This window comes from Nicotiana sylvestris, chromosome 11, assembly GCF_000393655.2.
Source record: "Nicotiana sylvestris chromosome 11, ASM39365v2, whole genome shotgun sequence".
Taxonomy (NCBI): domain Eukaryota; kingdom Viridiplantae; phylum Streptophyta; class Magnoliopsida; order Solanales; family Solanaceae; genus Nicotiana; species Nicotiana sylvestris.
Window position 1 is genome coordinate 120,840,026 of NC_091067.1, and position 11,677 is coordinate 120,851,702.

The 11,677-nt window shown below is 38.1% G+C and overlaps 1 long non-coding RNA gene across 1 annotated transcript; it reads left to right on the plus strand.

Moving 5' to 3' along the window:
• The first annotated feature begins 1,334 nt into the window (after nt 1–1,334).
• On the plus strand, nt 1,335–10,371 carry LOC104227069 (uncharacterized). Its single transcript, XR_011403981.1, has 3 exons — nt 1,335–1,596; nt 1,825–1,909; nt 10,168–10,371. It is a non-coding gene; the product is annotated as an uncharacterized lncRNA (long non-coding RNA).
• Nucleotides 10,372–11,677: the final 1,306 nt, after the last annotated feature.

Here is an 11,677-nt window from a genome sequence, read left to right on the forward strand (position 1 = left end):
GCTTTGGAGTTTTTTGGGCTTGCTTTCATCAAAGATCTTTGGTGTGTGCTTTTTCAATCTAGGTTTCTTCCTTGGTCTGTCGTTCAGGTCAAAGCTACCACCCTGTTTCTTCCTGGGATAACCCTTCTGGATAGGAGTTGAAGGAAACATGGAAGCTGATCTAGAATCACAATCCAGTTTTCCACTTTGGACTTTGCTCCTCCCTTCAATCACAGCAGAAACCTCCTCATCCTTTTTTAGGCTGTTATCTGCAAAAAGAAATTTGGACGCTCAAACATTTGAACTTACTGGAAATTTGGACATGGATTAGTTGACAGTGATTTTGTTGGTGCCCTTTCTTTTGAAATATTACATCAATTACATTTAAGTACATCAGAAACAGGTAGCTCATTATAATTCCAACAATAATACAAGGAAAAAAAAGGAAAACTAAGAAGAATTTAATTAAGCATCAAGGAATCAAAATTGAGCCACTAAGCGCAGCATTATTGTGTATTCTACCATTCTAATACCAATCTTCCGGTGGTTATGGTGGTTATTGTAATGAACGCTTGCAGTGGTGTCATGTATTCTACCATTCTAACACTAATCTTCCAGGGTTATTATAACGAATGGTAGCATGAGGTTCTTCCATCCTTATATTTTAGTCCTACATTTTTTGTTAATCTCGAAGACAAAGAGAACCGGGCTTTTCCAAAGAATTACTGCAGCTTTCCCACTCCTTCTGATAATCATATACAAAAAGGTCTCTTCCACTTTCCTACCAAATCTCTGGCACATAAATGAAGGGATCGAAGAGGTTTGTTGGTCTTTTAAGATTTTGTTCTGTTGTATCCTTCTTTCTATACATCCCTTGAGGGTAAAAATCAATCTTTCTTCGTCTATGTTGCGGCAAGAAGCACCTTCTTTCTTCCCAACAACAACAACAACGACCTAGTAAAATCCCACAAGTGGGGTCTGGGGAGGGTCCTATCCCGATGGGGCATAGAGACCCTCAAATGTTAACATTGGATGGAAAAGTTAAGTGTTACTTATACATTGAGAAGGTTCAACAAAAACTGTTGGATATTTGCAGAAAAGGAGCTTGCATACACTTGGGGGAAAAGCAATCATCACGCAGAAACAAAATACACAGGATCAATCTCTTAATAATTATTGAATAATCTGACCTACTGAAACTGTGATACTGAAATTAAGTTACGCACAGACAGTAAAAAAAAATATTTGTACAACGACGTCAGTTTAATGGTAATTAACTGTTATAATAGGTAAAGCTATACTGATCCTATAAAAATAGGAACAGTGTCCGTGTATATAACTTACACGAACTACTTATGGACGAAAATTTGTTGAAACCAGCACTATTAGAGTTACATTCTGGTGTTGCTATTCTGGTAAATTCAAGTGAAAAAGAGGAACATGATTGGGGAAAAAAGGAACCCTACCATAGCTCCCATATAAGTATTTGTGCTCTTAACCCTACCTCTCTTTACCTTCTTACTGCCGCATTCCTCCACGTCTCTCATACACCACCACTTTTACATACATAATGCTTTTCTCGTCCTTCTAGAGTCTTTCCTGCTGGAATTTTCACAGGTAAATTAAAAAAATTATAACTACAGTTTTTTCTTTGAGTAAGAACAAATATATGTTTGGGATGATCATCTAGCCCACAAAGCAAATTGATTCGTTGTAGAAGCTTAAACCTTCTTTTTTTTTGCGTGTGTGTCGATCTCTTATGCAATTACTAGTTTAATTTCAATTACTGTTTTTAGGTTTTTAATCCTGATGATTTTTCTTGTGTTTTTCATGTGATTGAAATAGGAGAAGAAGTAGAGATGGAACTGGGCAATGCAGCGCAGGAACAGTTGCAGAAAACAGTTTGGTGGGCGCCAATAACGCCCGACAAGTGCGTGTTACGGTTCGGCCGGTTATTTTATAAAATTTGCACCATATTAATTTTTCAGTTATTCTATTATGTATAACCAAATTTAGACTTTTAGAAACCGTACCAATCATGTCGGTTTCTCTTCGGTATCGGTACGGTTCGGTTAATTTTCGATATTTTTTTAAATGTCATTTAAAAGTCACTAGTAGAAGCAGAATGCAATAACTATGGACTTTTATAGGACTTACCAAAACTCTCAAGACTTTTTTACCATTTAACGAGTGCTGAATTAAGAAAAATCTATATCTATATCTATATATATATAAGCAAGAAAATTTGCCTTCTCATTTAGCCAAGTGGCAAGCTAATATAAAGCCACTTGGCAATTTAGGACAATATTTGTTATTGTACTTAGCGTGTGTCCAGGAGACTAGGTGGGTCGGATCGAGGGCGAAAAACGTGGATGGGTATAAGTTGTGGTACTCTGGTGTCCTGAGGGGTAAGAATGGAGTGGGTATCCTGGTAGATAGCCATCTTAGGGAGTCCGTGGTAGAGGTCAGGCGGGTGAATGATAGGCTAATGACTATTAAGTTGGTGGTGGGTGAGGGTACTTTAAATGTCGTTAGCGCGTACGCACCACAAGCAGGCTTGGATGAGGATATTAAAAGGCAATTTTGGGAGGGGTTGGATGAGATTGTTCGTAGTATACCGCCTTCTGAGAGGTTATTCATAGGAGGAGATTTCAATGGTCATATTGGGTTATCTGCAGGTGGGTACACTGAGGTGCATGGCGGATTTGGTTTCGGAGAGCGGAACGGAGGGGGCATTGCGCTGTTGGACTTTGCCAAGGCTTTCGATCTAGTCATTGCAAACTCGAGTTTTACGAAGCGGGATGAACATTTGGTTACTTACCAAAGTTCGGTGGCGAAGACTCAGATTGACTATCTACTCCTCAGGAGATGCGACAGAAGGTTGTGCGAGGACTGCAAGGTTATCCCAGGTGAGACCCTCTCAACGCAGCATAGGCTTTTGGTGATGGACATTTGTATTAGGATAAGGAGGAAGAAGAGGTCAGTACAAGGACGCCCCAGGATTAGGTGGGGCGCCTTAACTAAGGATAAAGCTAAAGAGTTGGAAGGAAGGTTATCGGCAATGGGAGCTTGGAGAAGTAGTGGGGACGCAAACACAATGTGGTCGACGACGGCGGACTGTATAAGAAAGGCGGCGAGAGAGGTGTTAGGGATATCTACGGGCCACTATGGTGGACACAAAGGAGATTGGTGGTGGAATGCAGTTGTCCAAGGTAAAGTGGAAGCAAAGAAGGCGGCTTACCTAAGGTTAGTAGGGAGCACTGACGAGGAGGAGAAGAGAGAGAACAGTCAAAGGTATAAGGTAGCTAGGAAGGAGGCGAAGATGGCAGTGACGGAGGCTAAGACGACAGCTTTTGCTCGTCTGTATGAGGAACTAAGGAACAAAGGTGGGGAGAAGAAGTTATTCCGACTCGCTAAGGCGAGAGAGAGGACAACTCGGGATCTGGACCAAGTGAGGTGCATAAAAGATGATGACGGCAAAGTTTTGATGGGAGATGACCAGATTAAGAGGAGGTGGCAGACCTACTTTCATAAACTTCTAAGTGAAGAAGGGGATCAGGATATTATACTTGGGGAATCGAGGAATGCCGACAGTCACCATGAAGTAAGTAATTGTAGGGACATTGAGATCGATGAAGTCATGGAGGCAATGCGTAAGATGAGAAGGGGCAGAGCTACCGGGCCAGACGAAATTCCGGTTGAACTGTGGAGGTGTGTGGGTCAAGCAGGCTTGGAATGGCTTACTGCATTGTTTAGTGTTATATTCAAGACTAATAGAATGCCTGAAGAGTGGAGGTGGAGTACAATGGTCCCGTTGTATAAGAACAAAGGTGATGTCCAGAGCTGTAACAACTATAGGGGCATCAAATTACTAAGTCATACCATGAAAGTTTGGGAGAGAGTGGTAGAAATGAGAGTGCGAAGGACGGTGTCTATTTCAGACAACCAGTTCGGGTTCATGCCGGGACGATCTACCACAGAAGCTATCCACCTTATTAGGAGGATGGTGGAACAGTACAGAGATAAGAAGAAGGATCTCCACATGGTGTTTATTGATCTGGAGAAAGCGTACGATAAGGTTCCTAGGAAGGTCTTATGGAGCTGCTTAGAGGATAAAGGGGTCCCGAGTAACTATATTAGGGTGATTAAAGACATGTATGATGGAGCTAAGACTCGGGTTAGGACAGTAGGAGGCGACTCTGAACACTTTCCAGTTATTACGGGGTTGCACCAAGGGTCTGCGCTCAGCCCATTCCTATTTGCCCTGGTGATGGATGCACTGACTCATCATATTCAAGGGGAGGTTCCATGGTGCATGCTATTTGCTGATGACATTATTCTAATTGACGAGACAAGAGGCGGCGTCAACGAGAGGCTAGAGATTTGGAGACATGCTCTTGAGTCTAAAGGTTTCAAGTTGAGTAGGACGAAGACGGAATACCTCGAGTGCAAATTTGGAGTTGAGCCGACGGAAGCGGGAGTTGAAGTGAGGCTTGACTCTCAAGTCATTCCCAAGAAAGGTAGTTTCAAGTACCTTGGATCGGTTATTCAGGGGATCGGGGAGATTGACGAGGATGTCACACACCGTATAGGGGTGGGGTGGATGAAGTGGAGGTTAGCGTTGGGAGTCTTGTGTGACAAGAAAGTGCCACCGTTACTAAAAGGTAAGTTTTATAGAGCAGTGGTTAGGCATGCCATGTTGTATGGAACTGAATGTTGGCCGGTAAAGAACTCACACACCCAGAAGATGAAAGTAGCAGAGATGAGGATGTTGAGGTGGATGTGCGGGCATACAAGGATGGATAAGATTAGGAATGAAGATATTCGAGAGAAGGTGGGTGTGGCCCCCATGGAGGACAAGATGCGGGAAGTAAGACTCAGATGGTTCGGGCACATTCAGAGGAGGAGCACTGATGCACCGGTGAGGAGGTGTGAGCGACTGGCTGTAGTGGGCACGCGGAGAGGTAGAGGAAGACCTAAGAAGTATTGGGGAGAGGTGATCAGACAGGACATGGCGCGACTTAGGATTACTGAGGACATGGCCCTTGATAGGAAATTATGGAGGTCGAGCATTAAGGTTGTAGGTTAGGGGAGAGTGTGAATATTTCTACAGCACAATAGAGGGAGACTATCTAGTTAGGAGTTAGACTAGGAATGTCATTGGTCGTCTATTGATGCAGGGCTTTACCTTCTAGTTGTACTATACCAGCCATCTATTTCGTATTTCGTATTTCGTATCATGTATTTCATATTTCATATCTCTTATATATTGTTGTTATTTTTATTACGCATTTTTATGGTACTAATATATCATCTCCTATTGCTTTTTTGAGCCGAGGGTCTCCTGGAAACAGCCTCTCTACCCTTCGGGGTAGGGGTAAGGTCTGCGTACATATTACCCTCACCAGACCCCACTTGTGGGATTATACTGGGTCGTTGTTGTTGTTGTTGTATTTGTTATTGTATTTAATTTAAATTGAAATATAAGATATTTTTTTAATTTAAATAGAAAGATAGTAATAAGATTCTTTTGAATCTAAATGGAAAGAAAGTTAAATTTGAATTGATTGATTAATTAATTAGGAAAGCTAATCAACACATAAATGTTCCAATTCAAACGAGAGGCTCAATGAGTGAGGTGAATTGTTTTAAATAATAAGAAAAAGTTTTTTGAAAATTTCCACAACAAAAACAACAGAAAAAATAAAGTGTTTGTTGCTAGAAATAAAATTAAAAATTCTAAGTTTGAACCCATAATTACAATTACTGAGTTGTTGGATCAAAACTTAACTTTCGTAACTACCTTAGTTGATCAATAACGTTCACTTCTCCATGTGCCATAATACGTTAATTCAATAAATTTAACTATAACAAATATGAAATTAACATTTATATTATATTAGTAGTGATAACAGAAGAGTGAAAATATGAATTGAAGCATCAACTTGTATGGTGATTAATAAAAGAAAATTTATTTTTGGTGATAGCGCACCTTATTCGTCAATCAGTAAACTTAATGTTCAAATCAATCTCTCTCTCTCTCTCTCTCTCTCTCTCTCTATATATATATATATATATATATATATATATATATATATATATAATAGGATGAAATAGATTTTCCCCAAAGAATGGGTCATAGAGGAAGCGGTGGCTCCTCAAAACACTGGTAATACTAAGGTAACAGAAATACAACAAACCTTAGATGGGACTATTAAAATCGGGTTCAATGAACCCGTCCAAAATGATAATATCAGTCTAGCATCTAGATTAACTAGATCAAACTCTTCTTATATCTCTCCAATTGATTATGTGGTAGACTTTCCATCTAGAGCATCCATATCACAAATTAGAGAAAATAATAGAATTGATAATATAAGAATTAGTCGAGATAATATAGTCAAGGTCAATTCAGACCTTGAACCAACTGCATCCGAAATGGATTTTTCAAATGGTGTAAATGATGGATGAAAACCAAATAGATTTTAGCCCGGGTTCACCGGCAAGAAAAATGATTCTTGAAGATTTTTTACAACCCAGATGGAGTATTTTCATAAAATGGTTTTTTGAAAACTTTAATGATGAATTAATACAATTCTTCAAACATGATTGTTATAATGACATAAGTAAAAAAAATAAAATTATTGCTTTTGTTCCATGGTTCATGTCTAAACATGTTTATAATTATATTTCGGTATTGGAACGAGATTATATGCTCACTAGTGGGAAAATTACTAAATCAGTTTTTCCTCCCCAACAATCTTTTCAGATAGGAGAAAAGGATAAAATAGTCTATTTTACTGCTTTTTCAAAATTACTTGAAAATGATGTAGCTACTATTACAGCTAAAAACCTGAATACAATGCTCACTTAGAATAATTATACTAATATGTATATTAGTATTATGGGAGAACAGGTTATTACAATACAGGAAAAATTGGACAAACTTATAACTGAAGTCCAAAGAATCCAACAAAAGTTTTATTAAAACTTTTCATAAAGAATCCTATTAGGATTTTCATAAAGAAAAGTTTTATTAAAACTTTCTACATAGACCCAGTAGTTAAATTTAACTGCGACTTTTTGATCAGGATGAGTGTATTCTCTATCCTTTAAAGTACTAAGTCCCCATTCATCAGAGGCTAATACCTTTTTAATAATAATTTTAGAAAAACTATAAGTGTTTTTGGTATTTGCAGGATAGAAGTGCTGAATTTCAGCTGATCCTGTGGTTGAGAGTATTATCTCATAGTGCATCCTCTATTTATAAGCATGAGTGGTGTAAACACGTGATTTTTGCCCTATATGAGAAATACTCCCAGAAAATGCAAAATAAAATGATTTTCCTTGGTGTGCAATTTTGAGTATTTTTGTGATATTTTTGGATGATTATTTGTATTTGTCTGTGTTTGCTTATTTGTTAAATTAATAAAAAATATAAAAATATGTCGCATTTTGCATGTAGGATTTCATTCTACAATTGTTAGTAATTAAATTAGTTTTACAAAAATTAAAAATTACAAAAAATAGGCATCTTTTGCATTTTTAGCATTTAATGTCCAAATGAACAATTTTATGCTTAATTATTACTTAATTGTGCGTTAATTGTTATTGGGAGTTAATTTGCGCTTTTATAATTTAATTTAGTTCTTAATAATAATTTAAGTATTTTTATAATTTAGTTTTAGAAAATAAAAGAAGAAAAGAGAACAAAAATACAAAGAAAAATCGGATTGGGCCACTTCTTCAAAATTCAACCCCAGGCCCAAACATTTGTCCAACCTTCTCCATGACCCAGTCCATCTCAACATGGGTCAACCCGGTCCGCCCCATTAACCCAATCCATAACCCAATACCCCTATCTTGCATTTCAAAGACACAAAAACAAAAGAACAAAAAAAGAAAGAACAAAAAACCCTAAAAAAGGGACCTAAACCATCCGCCCCCATTTTGGCTTCTTCTTCTCCAAACTCCAAGAACACCCCATCCATGGCTGCCCAAACCAGCTCCCTTCTTCTGCGTCCACCACCCATCACCTTCCCACCGCGAACACCACCACCATGGACGCAGTCCGGACTCCCTCACGTCCAAACACCACCACCCGAGCTGCCTTCCCGCCATTGACGCTGCTTCAAGCTCGAGTTTTCTGCGTGCTGCGTCGACCACCTTCCTCCTTCTCGTCAACCAGCTGTTGCTTCATCTTCTCCGAGCTTCATCTGCTCCGAGCTGCTGCTCCGCTCCGTCGAGTTCGTCGTCGTTTGGTCGAGCTTCATCTTCTCCAAGCTGCTTCACCATGAACGACGAAAGCAGCTCACCATGACTGCTGCTGCTCGACGTCCAGTCCCCCAGCTGCTGCTTCTTCACCTCCAAACAGACCTCGTCGACCGTTCGTTTCCATGGCCAAACGACCTCCGTTGCTGTTTCGTTCTCTTCGAGCTTGGGCATCACCATGGCCAAGCTGTCTTCACGCTATTGTTGTTGCCCTCATCTTCTTCGCGTGAACAAACCAAGCACACTTCCAGCTGCTGTATCTTCAGACGAGCTGCTGCCACCTTTTCGTTCGGTCGAGTTTTAGTCGAGGTCGTCGAGCGTCGTTTTGAGTTCGTTCAAGTTTATAAGAAAGGTGAATTCGTCGTTGAGTTCGCCGTTGAGTCCGGACAGATTTATTCCCATGTTTGAGGTTCATCGAAACAGTCCATACGATCGAATTCATCGTTGCTCATCTCCGGTTAGTAGATTTTTGAGTTTTATTTTGTCCGTATTTTGTTTTGATATTTTCGGATCTAAAATTGGCAAATGTTTGTTTTTTTTATCGTTTGAATTAATCTTTTGTTCATGTTCATGTGTTGTTTGTTAAATTAATTTTTTTTAGATTCCAAATGAAAGATTAATTAATTGTTTTTCATGTTATTTCGTGTTTGTATTGTTGTTTAATTGATTATTTGTTAGTTTAAAGTTTGTTAGATTCAAATTGAAATTTAATTAATTATTTCTTCAATTTGTTTCATGTTGTTATGTATTTTCCAGAAATTATTAGTGTTGTTTGAGTCATGTGAATCCGTCATGTTTGTTGCTTAAAAATAGATTTAATTCATGTTCGTCTTGGTTTGAAGTTCATGTTTAAATCCAGTGATTTAATGTGAGTTTATGTTTGTTTGTGATTTGTTGATTTAATTTGAATCATGCATATTGTTGTTTGTATTGTTGTCTCTTTGTTCATCCATTGATGGTCTAAATTAACCAGGATTGGTTCCCGATATGGTTAATTTATTTCCATCAATTTGGAGTTGTGTTGTTCATCGTGTTCATATGATTTGTTGTTGAAGATTGTTGAGAAATTGGTCATCTTAACTATGTTTTGGTTGAGTTATGATTAATTGAGTGTTTAGAGCTGATGGGGGTTAATTTGGTAAATTGCAATGCATTCGGGGGTAGATTTGTAATTGCAATAAGGTCGGAGGGGTAGTTTGGTAATTGAACATTATTTTGATTCTTTATGTTAAGCATGGGGGACAAATATAATGGGGTGGGGTTTTTGATGTACTTGTTTAATATAATGGGGGACAAGACAAAACATAATGGGGAGGAATCTTGTACTTGTTTAATGTAGGCATGGGGGACATATTGTAATGGGTTGGTAATGTGGCATTTATTTAATGTAGGCATGGGGGACAAAGTTTTAAAATAAAGAAGACATTTGATAGTGGGACAAAGCATGCCATTGGGGGAATAATTTGGGGGTTGGGAATTGAAGACTTGTCTTGCTATATATAGAGTGATTCTTGACATTAAAAAGAGATTTTTTGGGGGGAGAGAAAAAGAGTTGAATATTATTGAGAGGATTTTTAGAGAGAGTTGACAGATTCTTTTTACACTTGAGAGTCGACATACTTTTATACTTGGAGAGAGTTTGTGATAGTAAAAGAGAAAGACAATTTGAACTTTCACTCGAACAATTCTGTTTGCTTTTCTTCGAGTGTTATTCAAAAGTCAGAAACTACTGCATCTCGTATCTTTTCTCTCTTCTGCTTTGACTGCGATTGTACTTTTGCACTGCTGAGTTTTCAATCTGTTACTGGGTTATTCTACTGGTTTTTACTGGTTTTGCGGTGTTGCTGAACCTTGCTGTTGCCGCGTTATTACTGTCGCTGACTCCTACTTCTTTTGTTCTTGTACTGCTGTTTCCAGGTACACATTTGTACAATCTCGGCTTGAAGCAAAAAATGAAATATTAATCAGGCTTTGTTCCTGTTGAATCCGAACTGTTTAGATTTGTTGTTTGAATATAATTTTCCTTTCTTTATATAAAAATGTAGTCGATTTATTAATAAGTAATGGATTGCATATGTATAACTTCTTCATCTAATAATGTTAGTTGAATTAATCTGTTTTTGATATTATTGTGTATCTATCTCATGCTCTAGTATTAGTAAATAATAGAATGTAGAATTAAAGCAGTTTTTCCTTGTACAAACGCGATCGCAATTTTCCGTTCACATTAGTCGTAACTTAATAAATAAGTTACGTTTTTCAGCATGTAAATAATTAAGAAATTTTCTTTTATTTTAGAGATGAACTTAATAGAAAATATAGTCACTGTAGGTTTATCCTTTTAAATAAAAATGAGACGAGCCTCGACAAACAAAAATGCACAAGCTGCGGGGCCCTCTAAATGTATATATTAAAATACTTAGAATTCGGGACATGCCGTTTAGCGAATTTTACGGCCTTCCCAAAATAACAATAACGCGTTAGACTCTTTAGGCGCGGCTTAATTAAATCATATTCTTAAATTCGGGTGCACATTGATGTGACCCAAATCCAAATCTCAACGAAGTCAAAATGTGTTGACGATCACGGGCGCATTGATTGTGACGTGGTTCGAGATGCATTTTCACGACGTTGCAATTCTATAAAAATAAATGATAATGATAAAAGCGGTTTAAACTTAATAAAAGCACGTAAGTCATAACATGTATTTAAATCAGATATTTAGCCATTATAACAATTTAAGCGACCGTGCTAGAACCACGGGATTCGAGGGTGCCTAACACCTTCCCTCGGGTCAACAGAATTCCTTACTTAGAATTTCTGGTTCGCAGACTTCATTTGGAAAAGTCGAAAATTTCCTCGATTTGGGATTCAAGATAAACCGGTGACTTGGGACACCAAAAGCCAAACCTTTCCCAAGTGGCGACTCTGAATTAAATAAATAATCTCATTTCGAATATTGTCACTTAAATTGGAAAAACTCCCTCGCGCATTTAACCCTTCGGGGCGGGCGCGCAAAAAGGAGGTGTGACAAGTGGCATATGACACTGTATCTAAATACCGAGCCATAAACTGCCATGAATTATCCTTCCATTTAAGGTCGAATTGTTCTAAAAGAATTATTAATTCTTTCTTTTCCTTTTGGTTATAAACCTCAAGGTTTTCATGACTTTCCTCTGTTATTACTGAGGAATATGTTAGTACATTTGATGTACCTTCTTCCTTCTGGATTTTATAAAATCCATAAAGTCTTTATATAAAGGATGTTCTGTATTACCACATGGAATACCTGCTATATTAGCAACTATCAATTGTTGGTTACCCATTTGAGCGAGAATATTATTCCCTCTGCCATAGAAAGATGTCCTTCCTTTTCCTCTATTTCCGAGGAGGTCTGTATGCAGGCCATTGATTAATTAATTAGGAA